The 14206-nt window shown below is 40.2% G+C and overlaps 1 protein-coding gene across 6 annotated transcripts in view; it reads right to left on the bottom strand.

The window, feature by feature from the left end:
* The window catches only part of RARB (retinoic acid receptor beta), a 317775-nt gene that overhangs the window by 248084 nt on the left and 55485 nt on the right, over positions 1–14206 (bottom strand). The window contains exon 1 of one of the 6 annotated variants that reach the window (XM_072327971.1): positions 7999–8015. The exons of the other annotated variants lie outside the window; for them this stretch is intronic. The gene's annotated coding sequence lies outside the window, so the exon portion shown is untranslated. Of the gene's footprint in view, positions 1–7998; positions 8016–14206 lie in introns of those variants that run through there. 6 annotated transcript variants of the gene reach the window in all.

Here is a 14206-nt window from a genome sequence, read left to right as displayed (position 1 = left end):
TTTAAAGATCAGAGTCAGTGACAAAACTCCTACTCACCACCGACACTGGTTTGGATCGGGTACAAGAGCAGTTCAATGTTTTAATTATTAAAAAAGCATGGAATTGTCACAGTCCTCATCCGCTCCACGCAGCGTCAGGTTACAGCCTCCGAGGTGTCTCTGGCACGCTGCCTGGGATGTTTATTGCTATTTGTAAATTGGATGCTTGTGGAAGAATGTCAATTTTAAATATCTTTGTTTAAATGAGCCTGATAAGAGATGACCAGATACACATTTTATGAGACTGCTAAATAATTGCATTACACAATGACAGCTTGTGAACGTTCCAGGACAGCTAGTAATGACACAGTGTGCTTGCAAGGCAGCGTGTGAATTGAGCATTGAAAGAAGAAAGCTATCAGGAAGAATCAAAAGTGTATGCTCTAAACCTTCAGAAACAAAAACACCAGGAAAGTCAACTACAGCCCATAATAAAAACAATCTCCAGGCTCTCCACATACGAGAGTAATAGAGCCGAAGGTGCCTCTATCAATCCTGCTAATACAGCTCCAGCAATTACTTTCTGTACTCTACACCACTAAGTTAAAATATGTTTCCAAGGCCTAACGCAGCAGTCATTAAAGTTTCCCTGCCTCAATCAGCATAACTAATGATGCCATATAATAACAGAATGCAATCTCTAATGAAAAGCCTAACAAAGTCTCACTGCAACAATACCGCTTGTGATTTAGTATTCTGAACTTGTCCATCCTCCATATTTTATTCTGTGGATATTATCACCACTCAGAAAATTACATTTCAATGAACTTGTCAGGAAATAAGTAATAAATTAATCAAGCAGCATAAACCAATTACAGTCATTTTCTGTGTGTTTTCTGTCAGGGCCTGGGCCCAAATACAGCTCTAGCTGTGGTGGCTCAGCCCTACAGGCCGCCTGGAAGGGCTGTGGGTGAAAGCAGCATGGCTGGGAAGAGGAGGAAAACATTTTTTTAAATGTTTCTGGCTCTCTGTTAACTCATGTCCTACTACAGCGATGGGATTTGTAGGATCTGTAACAGCACAGACTGCCATGGGGGGAAAAGCTTGTTTCACTTCAAACCTTTAAGTCAGTAGAAGGAAGAGCTGCCAAAAGCCAGGTTTGCAGAAGAATCAGTGCGCTGAAACAGGTTAGATGCCAGCATCTCTACATCAAACCCAAGCTTTGCAGGCACTTTGGAAGATACAGTGGTGAAAAGTTCATGCAGCTGGACAGGTCTGCAAGTCCAGCACAGCCTCCTTCCAGCTGCCAGGAGTGACCAAGTAAAGTATCTACAGGGCTATGTTGTAATTACCAGTAATAGACTGGTAAATATAACTAGACATTAAATGTGGCAGTGGTAGAGGCACATCAGGCTGACTGCAGCAGCTCACTCCAGGGGACCAGGGGGTGCACTCCACTGAGCAGCACCCAGCTGCAATGCATCTGTCCTCTTCCTTTGACCAGGAAAAGAAAGTAAGTTTTGTGCACAGCTTTGGGGAGCCATAGCTCCAGCCCAGTCCCCATCCCCACCATTAGCACACCGGGGCCATCAAGCATGCCAGGTTACAAGCATGCCCTCAGACTAAAAAAAAACCATTATTTCTCATGAATTAGCATCTCTTTTTTCTATAAGAACTTTCTGCTCTTGTCCAAAAAGTCTTTATCTCCTCTTGAGGAGAGGGAGAAAGGAAAATTAAAAATGTATTTCTCTAATGCTGCAACCATAGCAGCACCAACACGACAAGCTAGAGTAAGCTGATGTGACTCTTCTGTATTTGTGTGGGTATGCACTAGTGTACTTTCCCTCTGCAACACACCTCCAAGGGGAGCACCTGAAAGACCACCATTTTGTGTGCCTGAGGAAAGCCCCTAATAGTGATTATATTTCTACTAACTACGTGCAACGAGCAGCAGAACCATCAGCTTCGCCAACTGAGAGCCTCCACGTGAACAGGGACAGAGCAGCTGAAGCCAGACGCTCCAGGCTGTGTGAAAAGCCAGGAACACGGCTCGTTAGTTTAGCACCTCTGGCTTCAAGCATTGTGTTCGTCTTCGCAAGTAAGTGAGCCAGAAAGACATTTACTTTAACAAATAAAGTTCAGATTCTGAAGCGCAAGGCACACTGTCACAGCACAGAACTTCACAGCAAATTATTCAGATGCAAAATCTCAAGCAGTTTGGGCTTCTGGTCCTAAACATAAAAGCGAGCCAAAGCAATGCTCAAAATGGCATAGATGCTCTCTGCCTAACAACAAAACCAGAGCGGAAAGAAAGTCCACCTGCTTTGTGTCTTCAAAAAACAGATGGATTCTTAGAAGATGTATTTCAAAATACATTTCTTTTCCAAAGGCTGCTTTTCTCGGTACATACCAAAAACACTAACACATGCTCTTTGCATATATGCAATATTTCAGTGATCTCAGGCTCAGTCCTACCAGAACCACACACCTGCCAGACTGCCGACCCTCCTGCAGCACCGGAATCCTTTCCTGCATTCTGTCTGTGTCCTGTCTTGGCTGGGAAATAATCCAAGTGGGTTAAGCTTCGGGAGCTCATTTTCATTGCCACGTCTTGAAGGCTGAGTATTGTTTAACCTCTCCCCTGTAGTCTGCATAAAATTCCTAGAGGGCAGTTCAAGACTCATATGGTCTAATTAGAAGTGGGATTTATTAAGAATTAAAATAAAATTAAATTTGTCATAATATATAGAGAGCCCTGTATTTGCCATAAGGTAGGCCAGAAGTGTAGTAAAAAATTAAGTTACAGCATTTAGAAAAAAATTATCTACCAGGCACTTTTGTCACTGAGTTGGCTGCCAAAGTAATATCCCACCTCTGTGACTTCTACAATTCTTTTCTTTTCTTGATTTATCCTCATGCCAGACAGCCCCTACCAACACATCACACTCTTCCCCTAGATTCATCTAAAACTATACTTAATCTACCAGTGGTTTCAGAGCCAATTTTCTTGTTTCCCCTTTTTATCATCCTACATACTTTATTCAAGCTGGACTCAAAGGGGTTCCTACTTTCGTGGCAGTGGTCAAAGATATGAGGGATTGATTCAGACAGTGTGTACTGTCTCCTTCGCCCGCAAGAGCAAGGAAATGTGATCTAAGGAGCAATTACTTATGGAATATCTGGAAAACAACCAGAGGTGAGACATGCTTCCAGATCAGGTTTAGATGAGACAGCTCAGGTGAGCAAGCAGGTCTACTGCTGAGACAGAGTTAGAAATGCAGCTAACATAGGTACACCTTGCAGCACAAGCTCACTTAGCACTGGGTTCACCTCAGTGTCACAGTACAACAGCCTTTTCAGGTGAACCTTTCCCATCCAGCTTCACGTTCCGTACGTTCACTTTGCTCAGATTATCCCAATTCTGACTCAATGGGTCAATGCCAAATGAGTTTTCTCTCCTCTTTTTTTGGCATCTACATACTTCAGAAACAGCTAGCTGGTTCTTGTGTCCCACCATTTCAGCCACCGTAAGCAAATATTTAAGCCTTTCACATTTGTTCTCCTAAGTCAGTACTTCCAGAGCCTTAACTGTTTCATTCACTGGCTTTCAGTGTGCAAACTGCCTGGAGTCAAATGCCTCATCTTACCTTCCAGTGGAGAATGCAGTTCCAGTAACACTCACTTCAGTGTTTTTCTATTCTGGGAAACAAAGCAAAACAAACAAAAACAAACAAAAGTGCCATTTTCCCCAGCTGCCCTTAACTTGACTTCACTATGGTCCACATTAACAGAAACAGCAGCTAAATCGTCTTTGAAACTTTATTCACCATAGCCAGAAAAAAAAGAGGAAAAAAAAAAGAAAAAGAGGAAAAAAAGACTGGTGAAATGCCTTTAAAACATGCTTTAATCTAGCTGGAATGCCATAAATTGCTTCCAGATGTGCTCCATACAAAAGTCAATCATAGCTATTTATACTGACACTCCGCAGTCCAAACAATCTGAATCCAAATGCCATGTCTCTGCTACAATAAAGCTATAAATGTCAGTTTTGTTGAATTTGGAGAGGTGTTGAAGAGTTCAGCCTAGTTTGCTTTCTGGGCTATTTGTTAGCCAGCAATTATTTAAGAAAGAAAAAAAAAAAAAAAAAAAAAGGAAAAAAAGAAAAGAAAGAAAGAAAGAGAGAAAGAAAAGAAGGAACTTTTAAAATAGATCCTTTCCTTGCTGAGCTATTCTTAAAGCACACCTGACACCTTCCAATCATGACCTTGAAAGTGCCACGGGTTACAAGTTGAAATTCATTTCATAAGTTAGAAAAATGTAGTGCTTAGGCTATGAGCCAAGAATAACTGAAGGGCTTGGCAAGGCTCCCATGCCCTCCCTTAGACTGAACACACACGTAGTACACCTGGGACTAAATGAACTGAAGTACAGTAAAATGACACACTGACTGCAATAATACCTCTATTCAGTAATCTTCCAGGTCACTGGGAAAAAAAATACTCTCTCTGAAGAAGAAAAAATAAAAATTGGAAACTATATCCTAATCAATTGTTTTGCATGCGACACACGGCCAGCAGAATCAAAGTGTTCTTCACTTGGGAAAACTGAATAACCACCGTTTAGATGAAAAGATGACCTGAGGAGTTATCCCACACTACTTCAGGAAAATATATCAGTTTTGTGTTGTCTCCACAGAATTTTTCTGTTTGTTTTCTTTTCCCCTTGCAAAAGTGCACCTGCAGTTCAATTTACGTATAAATGTTCAGAGTTATAATGTTGGCTTTTTGTCAGTAGAAGACGAGAGGGAATTTTCTTATCACTACTTGCAGTTTCGGGAATTAAAAATGTGCAGAAAATCATAATATCTAATGATTGTTTTCTTCAACTTTCTTGGTGTTATTTCCCTTGATCTTTGCTTTCTACTCCAAAGATTTCCCCTGCCTCCTTTCAGTTCCTTACCCTCTCTCTCCAAAGTTCAGAAGAGCATCCCAACATGAAGCTGAGAAACATTCCTTCTTTTCAAGCTAAGCGTAACACTGAATGTCATCTGTCACCAAACAAGGTGACAAAAACAATGGCTCCAAATGCGCATTTCCTAAGATCTTCTCTGTGTTTCCAGAGAAAGGATGCAAACCTAACAGAAGTGGTCTAAAATTCAAATTGTATATACATGTCGAACTGAGAGACTGCAACAAGATTTGTCCTCTTACTTCAACTTATTGGAAACTTAGTTTTAATAAATCTCTTCAGTCAGAGATTCCATGAATGACTACAGAAGCAGCAAACCTGGTGACTGTATTTAAGAATGGAGGAGGAACCTACAAGTGAGCTACTGAGCCGTCAGTCTGGCCCAAATATTATGCAAGTTTTTATAACCTATTTTGAAGGAATGTAATTTCAGTGTAATTGTAAGGGGACCGGAGAAGAAATAAGCAACACGGAAGCAGAGAAGTCATTTGAGTTGAAAGACGAATTTGGCATAAGAACAGATGATTAAGAATTATCCATAAATTCATTTAGACTGGAATTTACTGGCACATCTCTAACACTCCAAAGGGTGAAGTGCTGCAGCAGCCATCCCACAGGACTGGAGGGAGGAAAATCGTTCCACGGTGGGTGCTGAGAAGTTCGATAGATTTCAGTGCCCTGTAAGAGCAGGGATGCTCCGTGAAGCACAAGCTTCCAGCACTGTGCTGACCTACCTTCATGCATCTCTAATTCAGGCTCCTGTCAGAGAGATTTTTTCACTGTTTGTGCATTGCTTCCTTTTCTTCCACCCAGGAGATGACAATAAACATCATAAGCCTTATTCCCCCACATATCTGACTTCACTTCAATCTATGTTATCACATAAACTCAGACAACTAGAAAACATACAGGAGGTCTCCGCACATCCAACCTGCAGTGCTGCCTCCAAAGACACATGCACTCCCTCACACGCCTGCCCTCAAACATCTTCAAATAAAAGGTTACTTTAAGACAAATAAATACGTGAAGAAAATAACTGCATGTATTCTGTATACATACTCCTTACTATCCACTCTTAGCAAAAGCTCTTTCTCTGGCCCATGTTCTCCGCTCACCTGTGCATCAGGCTTATCACTTACATTACACACTTCCTACGTCTACAATGTACAGACTTCTAATGAACCATGCTGCAGGACACAGCAAAAAAACAAATATTTTTGTCAATAATAATAGCTAACACCAATCACTATCACTGGCCTCAAACACTACAATCTGTTACCGCTTTTGCAGCTGCGCTGTGATTCTGCTGAAGCACCAAAGGTGCTGCCAGCAGCCCACATATTAGATTATTAATTTAACCCATCCTCCTCATCCAACAAAAAGCACCATATCTCCAGATCTGCATAGCTTCTGCATTTGTGATGGCTGACCCCCAAAAAGAGGCAGAAGAACAAAAGTCAGTAAAGTTACCAAAATATACAAGTCCCTTACAGCTACTGTTTCAAACAAATGGGTTTGGAGCCAATATAATAATTTCTACTGATATCACAATGTTTCGTTTGGTTTAGATTTGTCATCATTTATTGGAAACAATAATCCTTACAAAAAAAAAAAAAAAAAAAAAAAAAAAAAAAAAAAAAAGCCAAAAACCAAAAGAACAACCCAGCAAACTGATCTTGTGCGTTTAAAATTATTTACTACAGCTTTAAAAGTAACAAATGAAGCACTTGAGTCTCAGATGTGTAACCAGTAGGGAGTTGGCTTGATGCATCAGTTTTTACACCTCTAGCAGTTAAATCAGAGACCCAAATGCAAAATCTAGCACTCGGTGGTGAACTTATAACACTCCCTGGAGGAGTGTGTCCATAAACCATTCAGTGGATTACACTCATCCATACAATACTTTATTTTATATATCCCGTCCCCTGAAAAAAAAAAAAAAAAAAAAAGGAAAAGAAAAAGAAATGAAAAGAAAGGAAAAAGAAAAGCTTAACTAAGGTGAAATTAAGGTTGCATAAACTATACATCATTTTTGTCATCATATTTCTAAGTTTTTGCTTTCCTTTTTGAGACTTCATTAAAGCAATTTTCCACCATCTTTATCTCAAATGGATTTGCTTTTCCAAATTTGATTCCCAGCCAGGAAAGGACTCCAAAAACACCCAATGACATATGTGGCATGGCTGTGCATGGCTCGGGAGCACTCTCCGGGCTTCATGAGCATGCACAGCATAGCCAATACTCTTTCAAGAACTGCTGCACTGACGTTTTTTGTAGAACGTCCCAAACGGGAACCTTTTGGGAGTCTCATGTTACTCCTCATATATTCAAGAGTCTTCCAGACACTGAGTTGTTTTCAATATATTTCTATTTCCATATACTTATGAGTGTGCGTGTGCACACTATCTTGTGTCCATGTGCTCACACGCACATACACATGCATATGCATAAAGATGTGCAAACATACAGCTCAAGGTCAAATCTGCAAGGGATAAATTCCACTAAATTCAACAGAGGCCACAACAGATAACAAAACCTAGGAACAGTAAATGTGGTTGATGGCCCAGTGACTCTTTCAGAGTCTACAGAACATAATAAAGGTGAGTGTTTCCAAGGTCCTTCACAATTAAAAAAAAGAAAAAGCACATGAAAATAACAGTATTTTTTGTTATAGAGACTACTATTCTCCAATCCAATGAAAAAGCACTCTTGTGATGCAAACCTACTGGAAAAATCAAGACACTGTAGTGCCAGTGCCAAGTTCCTTGTAGGCCAACTCATCTCTGACTTCATCTGGATGCAGTCCTGCTCCTGAGTTTAGGAGCCAAACACCAGCATTTTCCTACACGCCGAGGACATTCCACATCATTCACAGCTAGGTGGAGGCATTTACCCAAGAGAGCCTACACTGGCAAAGCCTCTCTGCTGATCTTACAGAATTGCCAGAAAAGGAGAAGTCATAATCCTCATATTTAAGCTTCGGGTAGGCCTACCCTGAGTGTACCAGAGTTCATGATAAAAGGAGGCAAAGAAAAGATAAAAGTCACATACCCAAGATGAGAGCTGGGCAAGGTCCTGAACACCAAAGAACCAGAGGAAATACAACCTGCAGTAGAAAAAGCAGGATCTCAAAAAATAAAGGAGAAATGCAAAATTTCAGCACCTGACATTGTCTGTCAATCATCACAGCCCCCCCCCCTCTTCTACTACAAGCCTTCGCTTGTGAACAAGCAAAAAGACAGAGTTTAATCTCTCTTTTCCCTTCTACAAAAAAAATTGTCTATTTAAAAGGTCTTATCAGGCACAGTAGAAAAAATCAGAATTGATTTAAGCTTCTGAGCCATTTATTGTACTTCTTCCAGCCACACAGGAGTTTAGCCATTCAGCCAACCATTTGTTGGTCTTCTGTTGGCTTTTTCTTCTTTTAATGACTTTATAGAAAGCTTTGTCTTCAGAAAAGTGCCATTCATTGTGAACAGCATGAGAAGATGCAGCTCTAATGCAGAAAATTGAAGTCTGAAGAAAATTTCTATTTATCACATAGCAGTAATTACCAACCTTACGATGGGGCCAAAATCTTTTACTTCCCATCCTGTCCCCAAAACCCCAGCTTGCCAAGTTGAAATGCCTCTTGACCCACAGAGAGGGTCACTGTGCAGCACATGACTCTCGCTAGGAAAGCTTGCATCCGTATCTCTTGTTTATTAAAATTTGGGAGTAAGGGGTTCCAAAACAGTAGCGTTCAATTAGATAGTCTCCACCGACTGTAACTCATCTACCTGTTGGAATATACCAGTTATCCTACATTTTTCATTTATCATTTCTCAGTTATGTCTGCATCAATTTGAGTTCCAGAAAAACTTCTGCCTATTCTCTAGTTGTTTTGTGAAAACAGTAATATTCAAAAAAAGCACCATTCTTATAATGTGTTTCAAGTCCTTAAAACTTGTTGTAGTTGATGTATGAAATGATATTATTGAGTCATTCCTATAATACCACTGTCCTCCTTCCACCACCAACCCCCCCCCCCACCCCAAAAAAAAAAAACAACCAACCAACCCCAACCAAACAAACAAACAAAAAAAGAACATTTTCCTTGCTGAAAAATGTAGGTTTTTCTTTCAGGGGATTAAAGTCTCAGCAGCATAAAAAAAAATTAAGACAATGAAAAAAAAAAAAGAAGTGTGTTCATGAAACCTGGATCAACACTGAGCTCATTTGTCACACTATTACCTGCATACATGGTTTACCTTGAACCTCCCTTGTTTGCAACCACATGAATACATGCGTATAATGCACTTGTTTTGCCATTGAGAATTCCTAGCTACAGGAAATCTCCAGCCATCATAAATCAGGTTCGTGCTCCATGGGTTACATGGGGATGGAAACAGCAGCAGTGGCAGCTTATCTGCAGCTTCTCCTTCTCAAACAACAACAAACTGCAAGCAGACCGGGTTAGGCTAACAGCAGTACCAGTGATACATCAATCCATTGTGTGACCCCGCACTAAGGAAAAATGTGCTCTGAGAATATGCAAAAGTGGCTATCAACTCAATTAGTCAGTTGAAGTAATTATGCCCTCAAGTGTTAGGAAACAGAAAAGCCATTTTAGCTATAAAATATACAAGGAACCTTAATGTTATGGTCAGTAAGACAACGGCACACACATTACTCATGCCACAATTTATCCAGTCCTTGAAGACAGCCCTCACTGCTCCTGATGTAAGATTTTCATTAGGCATTATACGGCCAAATGTGAAAGTTAAGCCAGAGAGCCAAATACATCCAAACACACAGACAAATTAAGGAGCTGACAGCATGTGTTATAAAATATAACCACGGGCCTCTCCTATGAGTCACAAAATAATAACTACCGAAGCATGCTAGTCAATAAGGAATAACTGTCCCCCCACCCCCAAAAAAATTAAGAGGAGTTTGGTGAGCAATAATAGGTAATGGTTTGTTCATCAGTTTATCAGCCAAGCTCCAGAGACTAATCTCCCCCAATTACGTAGTTCTCTCTCATCATGCCATACCTCGGTGACCACATCTCTATGTCAGTGTTTTTTAATTCTTTTCTCTCTCCGCTCTTCTGCTTTAAAAAGCTATCCTAAGTCTTCACTTACATCGCCCTGCTGAATTTCCAGCATAATATCAGCTGCTCTTCATTTTTTCCAGCGTATTTTGTAGGTGTTTTTTTCTTTTATTCATCCACTAATAAAATCATACCAGAATGCTTCTTAGCGCAGCCCAGGCAAATGCTGTAGTATGAGTACAGGGAGATACAGGACAATGTGCAAGAGAACTTAGAGGCAGAAACAAGAATACCATTTCCCAAGAGAGTTCTGTGTTCGAGCCATTTAACTTTAAAGCTAGTTCAATATTTGAACAAGACACTATTTTATTCCCATTCAAAGTTTAAACACAGATCACTTCGAAATCAATCATAAATTCAAACCTCTTTGCTTTAGAAACTGTTTCAATATTTAAATGCTTTTTTTCTTTAATGTAACAGCAGCTCCCAGGCTGCTGAGGCAGAATTGACTTTAAGATCCTTAAGAGCAATGCCATTTTTCTGCCAATACATACAAAAGGCAGTTCTAGGAAAAAGAAGAAGAAAAAAAAACCCACAAAGGCGAGGCTGTGCTTTACTTCTGAGTTTAAGAACAAAGTTTGGACAAAGAACACACAGCCTAGTCTTCCACCCCAACTAAAGTAAATGCATCTGGTATGGGTACTTTTCAGAGTATGAGACCGTAATTCCACATTATGCCACCGCTATTGGGTGCAAGGAAAATCAGATGGCCAGTGGGAATTCATCAAATAAAGCAAGCCCCATTTAGGGATAGGGCTCCTAACTGAGCAACAGACCCACAATTCAGAAGAACAGAGAGCCCATTCACCAACAGCTCCCAGTGCAGTCCTCTTCCTCACCCAGCACTGCTCTAGCACCTTGGCAGCCTCACACCCTGGCCAGCATTACAGAAACGCACAGCATTGCTCTGTTATACAGAAAAAAAACAATTTCTTGTGGTGAAGTAGGAATATTTCACACCTGTGTTTCATTTTTATATAAAGATTTCAAAGCTGGGTGGGTGCATTTTCTGTCTGTTTGTTTGTTTTCAATCCCAAACTGCCCTTAAAAGCCATTATGGAGATGGGCAACTTACCACAGCGACAGAGGTGAATGCATGACTCTGCAACTGCACCGCTGCCCTGCCCTTTGGCACACACCACCACCACACATCCAACTAATTCCAGATGCAGTTTGTTTCTAAAAATCACTTTTTGCTCTTCTAAACTTTGTACAGTGTTCCAAATGACAAGAGTTGGGCATACAGAACAGTGCAAGCATTACACTGTAAAAATAGACTTGTCAAATAGGAAAGACAAAAGAATTAACTTCACGGCTGCCTTAGTCTCATTTCTGGTCAATTACTATCTTCTCAGTCAAGTTAAAAGACCCTTAAAATGGATCATATGTGTGTACTATGAGGAGATCGCAGTTTGACTGCAAAAATTAGGCTCCAACTTTGTGCTAACAATGTATTTACCTAACTACTGCTTTGCAGGAATCACGGAAATATTATCTGGGGATAGACAGCAGGTTTTACAGACAACATGATAAAACCACCTCCATGGGTAGCAATCGTGTTGTACACAGAGTAGAAGCACTAAGCAGCAGGCATCTAAGCCTGCCACCTCCTCAGGAAAGGGCAGCTGCCATTCATAACCATCTTCCCTTAATTGAACAACGTACTTTCAGCACTAGCATCATGCAATAAATGAGCTGCGTTCTCCCCCTCCTCTTTTTACATACCTCCAAACAAAATATTCTGTTGTAATTGACACAATATTAACATGTCTTCTAATATTTCACATATAACATGTCATTGAAAACTCAGTATTGAGCAGGAAGGTATTTGATGAATCAAGTAGATGAAGCCAAGATGTAGTTATTAGATGCATTACATCTTTAGCACATCATCTGTAAAAACGTCCAGGGTAAACTAACGCTCCAGGGGAAACCTGACCTTTAAGAGGCTCCCTAATACTACATCTAAATTAATGTCAGTGGCAGGCACTTCAATCTGAAATAGCAGGGTTCTTTCATTCCATCTACACTATCTATTCATCCGTTTATTTGTGTGTAAATGTGCGTGTGCATAAATGAATTTGTGTCACTCTAGTGCTGGGGGAGTGAGTGGGAAACAAAAGGAGCTCCCAGACTCTTGGATTCCTATTCCTCATTACTGTCATGCATGTTCTTTTAGAATATTAATTCAGAATTTTTAGTGTGTTAAAAAATAATAATAATAATTTAAAAAAAAAAAAAAAAGGAAAACTATTATTTTTCAGTAATTAAACTTACTTTTCCAAAGTTTGATCTTTAAATTGCAAAATAAACATGCTTGAATGAGAGAAGGATGGAACTCTTGCAGCAATCAATAGAGCAAGCTATGCTGGATTTGCTTTAAAGCACTGGGCTGGGTTCTGACATGACGGGTGGCCAAGATAAAAATCATAAATGAGATCAGTTTTACCGTTTCAAAACAAAACGCTGCAAATAAATTCAGTAGAAGACATTTCTGCCTTGGGGAAAAAGAAACAAATAAACAAACCAGTGCAAAAGTCTGATAATGGAATCAAGTCATGGCAGTTAGTCAAATCAGTAGTAACTATGGCGTCCAAACCTTCACGTACTTCTCTTATTTTCCTCTCTATGGTTTTATGATCAAGAAAGTGAAGCAACTGCAAACTATCTGTGCTGCTGCCCTTCCTCCAGGCTCACCATAGCCAGGCACAGCTCAGCACTGGAAGACCCATACTCCTCTTGCAGGGCAACGCTCTGCCCCCCGACCCAACCAAGAGATGTCTTCATGCAACAGAAACTGAAGCCTGTACATCAATGTAAAGGATTTACGCCCGGCTCTGAAATGAGGACAGTTACATCAGCCAAATCCCAGTGAACTAAAATTGCTAAGTCCTTTCACATTTTGTTGATCAAGAATCTTTTTATTGAAATGTTTGTCTTTTCAAATCTCTGGTGGGCAATAAAGTATGTTCTAATTGGTCTCTATGCAATAAAGAGCTACCTTGCATTTTAGCTATTTTATGCAGTTTTATTTTCTTACAAAGACACATATGATCAAGAATCATCATAATCCTACATCGAGCTGCAGTCCTAGAAACACTGAGCACATAAAACATTAACGTCAGCAGTACAAACTTGATGAGCTTCAACTATCCTTTCAGCTCAACAATCTGCCTCTTTCATACTAGCACCATTGTTCAGCCCATGGGCTACATAAACATTGTCAAACCTGGTTTCAATATTAAGAGCACATTAATGTTCCCACTAACGCACATTTCCCAGTAAATACCCTATTGGATTGCTTAGTTTAAACTCTATGACATATCCCATAACATACCAGATAGTTCAGACTTGTGAGCTCAGAAGACAGAGACATTGTCAGCTTCATATGTAACTATTTAAAAAAAAAACAATTTCATGTGCATACTCTATGGCCTTGCCAGTGCAAAAACTCCCGTGAGGTTCCTAAGAAAATATACCCATTTAAAACAAAGCTCTTCTCTTTTTGTTCTAAGCGAGGGTCTTTAATTCACTTTTTCACACAGCCTAAGTTAATTGGTAGAAAAAATAAGAGATGCTGCTCAGAGCAGATAATCCTTTCCATGACCTCAGACAATATATCTGAGACCAATGGATCCACCAATGACTCTCTCAGTTCTTCCCAAAAGCACTCCAGTGAGCGGCTACCAAGTTTAACACACAACATGCAGAAAGTCCCTGACTTTGTCCACTACAGACCCTCTGTAATAAAGTGAGGCTCTACTCCAGACACATGAACTTTTGCTTTTGCCTGGTACTTGGCCATATCGCAGCTGTATAAGTCCTAAATGGATGCAGGTGCATGTGCTAAAACACAGCACCACAAGTTAATCTCATGTGAGACTCTTCAGCAAGTCTATGGTCCCACAAAGTACAGCACACATACTGTACAAGCAATGTGCTACAGGCATTACTGTGTTCTCCCTTCATCTGCCTGGATTACAAGGATGGTTTACTACGGGTTAGGGACCCATATACTACAAGCTCACACTTTCAATTTTCAAGTTCAGCAGCTGGAAAAGCAAATATCTTCAGACAAAGTTCATTAGCCTGGAGATTCTCCATGGCCAAGCTTCTGCAGTACTGCAGGAAGATGCAGTTTTACATTTGGGTTATAATATTTTG

Source organism: Excalfactoria chinensis, chromosome 2 (genome assembly GCF_039878825.1).
Source record: "Excalfactoria chinensis isolate bCotChi1 chromosome 2, bCotChi1.hap2, whole genome shotgun sequence".
NCBI lineage: Eukaryota > Metazoa > Chordata > Aves > Galliformes > Phasianidae > Excalfactoria > Excalfactoria chinensis.
This window is presented reverse-complemented; position numbering and strand designations above follow the sequence as displayed.